This window comes from Chiloscyllium plagiosum, chromosome 8, assembly GCF_004010195.1.
Source record: "Chiloscyllium plagiosum isolate BGI_BamShark_2017 chromosome 8, ASM401019v2, whole genome shotgun sequence".
NCBI classification, from domain to species: domain Eukaryota; kingdom Metazoa; phylum Chordata; class Chondrichthyes; order Orectolobiformes; family Hemiscylliidae; genus Chiloscyllium; species Chiloscyllium plagiosum.
In genome coordinates, this window is record NC_057717.1 from 14,376,105 (window position 1) to 14,380,072 (window position 3,968).

A 3,968-nucleotide genomic window follows, 5' to 3' on the forward strand; every position below is an offset into this window, starting at 1 on the left:
ATGGTGGAATGAGTGTGAGGGGTTCAGTTTGACGGTGAAGGAGTGAGTGTGACGGGTCAGGGTGATGCTGATGGAGTGAGTGTGAGGGGATCGGTGTGACAGTGATGGAGGTTGTGTAAGGGGATCGTCGTGACGTCGATGGAATGAGTGTGAGGGGGTCAGTGTGACGATGATAAATTAGTGTGTGGGAGTCAGGGTGACCGAGATGGGGTGAGTGTGAGGGGTTCAGGGTGACGGTCTTGGAGTGAGTGTGAGGGTGTCATGTTGACTGTGATGGAGTGACTGTGAGGAGGCAAGTGCGACGGTGATGGAGTGAGGAAGAGGGTGTCAGGGTGACGGTCGTTTACTGAATGTGAGGGGGTCAGTTTGACGGTGAAGGAGTGAGTGTGAGGGGTCAGGGTGATGCTGATGGAGTGAGTGTGAGGGGATCGGTGTGACAGTGATGGAGGGAGTGTAAGGGGGTCATCGTGACGTTGATGGAGTGAGTGTGAGGGTGTCAGTGTGACGATGATAAATGAAGTGGTCAGGGTGACGGTGATGGAGTGAGTGTGAGGGGGTCTGTGTGTCGGTGATGGAGTGAGTGTGAGGGGGTCAGTGTTATTGTGCTTGAGTGAGTGTGAGGGGGTCATCAGTGTGACAGTGATGGAGTGAGTGTGAGGAGGTCAGGGTGACGGTGATGTAATGTGAGTGAGGGCGTCACGGTGACGCTGATGGAGTGAGTGTGAGGGGATCAGTGTGACAGTAATGAAGTGAGTGTGAGGGGGTCAGGGTGACGCTGATGGAGTGAGTGTGAGGGCATCGGTGTGACAGTGATGGAGGGAGTGTGAGGGGTCAGGGTGAGAGTGAGAAATGAGTCTGAGTGGGTCAGGGTGACGGTAATGGAGTGAATGTGAGGGGGTCAGTGTGACGATGATAAATGAAGTGGTCAGGGTGACGGTGATGGAGTGAGTCTGAGGGGGTCTGTCTGTCGGTGATGGAGTGAGTGTGAGGGGGTCCGTGTTACTGTGATTGAGTGAGTGTTAGGGGGTCATCAGTGTGACAGTGATGGAGTGAGTGTGAGGAGGTCAGGGTGACGGTGATGGAGTGTGAGTGAGGGGGTCACGGTGACGCTGATGGAGTGAGTGTGAGGGGATCAGTGTGACAGTAATGAAATGAGTGTGAGCGGGCCAGGGTGACGCTGATGGAGTGAGTGTGAGGGCATCGGTGTGACAGTGATGGAGGGAGTGTGAGGGGGTCAGGGTGATAGTGATGGTGGGAGTGTGATGGGGCAGGGTGACGATGATGGAGTGAGTGTGAGGGGGTCAGGGTGACAGTGAGAAATGACTGTGAGTGGGTCAGGGTGACGGTGATAAATGAATGTGAGTGGGTCAGAGTGACGGTGATGGAGGGAGTGTGAGGGTGTCAGGGTGACGGTGATGCACTGAGTGTGAGGGGGTCAGTGTGACTGTGGTGGAGTGAGTGTGAGGGGGACAGTGTGACTGTGATGGAGTTTGTGTGAGGGGATCGGTGTGACAGTGATGGAGGGAGTGTGAGTGTGTCAGGGTGACGGTGATGGAGGGGGTGTGACTGGCTCAGGGTGACGGTGATGGAGTGAGAGTGAGGGGTGAGGGTGACGGTGATGGATGAGACTGAGGGGGTCAGGGTGAGTGTGATGGAGTGAGTGTGAGAGGGTCAGGTTGAAGTGGTGGAGTTAGTGTGAGGGGGTCAGGGTGAGAGTGATGGAGTGAGTGGGAGTGGGTCAGGTTGACGGTGATGGATGGATTTTGACAGTGTGAGGGTGACGGTGATGGAATCAGTGTGCGGGGTCAGCGTGACGGAGATGGAGTGAGTGTGAGGGGGTCAGGGTGACAATAATGGAGTGAGTGTGAGAGGGTCAGGGTGAGGGTGATGGATTGATTGTGAATGTGTCAGGTTGACAGTGATAGAGTGAGTGTGAGGGGATCAGTTTGACGGTGATTGAGTGAGTGTGGGGGGTCAGTGTGACGGAGATGGAGTGAGTGTGCGAGTGTCAGTGTGACGCTGACGGAGTGAGTTTAATGGGGTCAGTGTTACGAAGATGGAGTGAGTGTGAGGGGGGTCAGGGTGACGGTGATGGAGTGAGTAAGATGGGGTCAGGGTGACGGTGTTGGAATGAGTGTGAGGGGTTCAGTTTGACGGTGAACGGGTGAGTGTGACGGGTCATGGTGATGCTGATGGAGTGAGTGTGAGGGGATCTGTGTGACAGTGATTGAGGGAATGTAAGGGGGTCATCGTGACGTTGATGGAATGAGTGTGAGGGGTTCAGGGTAACAGTGATAAATGAGTGTGAGGACGTCAGTGTGACGGTCTTGGAGTGAGTGTGAGGGTGTCATGTTGACTGTGATGGAGTGACTGTGAGGAGGCAAGTGTGATGGTGATGCATGAGTAAGAGGGTGTCAGGGTCACGGTGGTGGAATGAATGTGAGGGGGTCAGTTTGACGGTGAAGGAGTGAGTGTGAGGCGTCAGGGTGATGCTGGTGGAGTGAGTGTGAGGGGTCAGGGTGACGCTGAAGGAGTGAATGTGAGGGGATCGGTGTGACAGTGATGGAGGGAGTGTAAGAAGGTCATCGTGACGTTGATGGAGTGAGTGTGTGGGAGTCAGGGTGTCGGTGATGGGGTGAGTGTGAGGGCGTCAGTGTGACGGTGATGGAGTGAGTGTGAGGAGGTCAATGTGACTGTGATGGATTGAGTGTGAAGTGGTCAGGGTGACTGTGATTGAGTGAGTGTGAGGGGGTCTGTGTGTCGGTGATGGAGTGAGTGTGAGGGGGTCAGTGTGACTGTGCTTGAGTGAGTGTGAGGGGGTCATCAGTGTTACAGTGATGGAGCGAGTGTAAGGAGGTCAGTGTGACTGTGATGGAGTGAGTGTGAGGGGGTCAGTGTGACTCTGATGGAGAGAGTGTGAGGGTGTCAGTTTGACTGTGATGAAGTGAGTGTGAGATTTCAGGGTGACGGTGGTGGATTGAGTGTGAGGGTGTCAGGGTGACGCTGATGGAGTGAGTGTGAGGGGATCGGTGTGACAGTGATGGAGGGAGTTTGAGGGGGTCAGGGTGACAGTGATGGTGGGAGTGTGATGGGGTCAGGGTGACGATGATGGAGAGAGTGTGAGGGGTCAGGGTGAGAGTGAGAAATGAGTCTGAGTGGGTCAGGGTGACGGTAATGGAGTGAGTGTGAGGGGTTCAGGGTGACGATGATGGAGTGAGAGTGAGGGGTGAGGGTGACGGTGATAAATGTGTGTGAGTGGTTCAGGGTGACGGTTATAGAGTGAGCGTGAGTGGGTCAGGGGGACCTTCATGGTGTGAGTGTGAGGGTGTCAGGATGATGGTGATGGAGTGAGTGGGAGTGGGTCAGTTTGGCAGTGATGAAGGGAGTGTGAGAGTGTGAGGGTGACGGTGATGGAGTGATTGTGACAGGTCAGGGTGACTGTGATGGAGTGAGTGTGAGGGGGTCACTTTGACGGTGATTGAGTGAGTGTGCGGGTCAGTGTGTCGGTGATGGAGTGAGTGTGGAGAGTCAGTGTGACTGAGATGGAGTGAGTTTAATGGGGTCAGTGTGACGAAGATGGAATGAGTGTGAGGGGGTCTGAGTGACGGTGATGGAGTGAGTGTGAGGGGGTCAGTTTGACGCTGAAGGTGTGAGTATGACTGGTCAGGGTGATGCTGATGGAGTGAGTGTGAGGGAATTGGTATGACAGTGATGGAGGGAGTGTAAGGGGGTCATCGTGACGTTGATGGAGTGAGTGTGAAGGGGTCAGTGTGACGATGATAAACGAGGGTGTGGGGGTCAGGGTGACCGTGATGGGGTGAGTGTGAGGGGGTCAGGGTGACAGTGATAAATGAGTGTGAGGGGTTCAGTGTGACGGTCTTGGAGTAAGTGTGAGGGTGTCATGTTGACTGTGATGGAGTGACTGTGAGGGGGCAAGTGTGATGGTGATGGAGTGAGTGTGAGGGGTT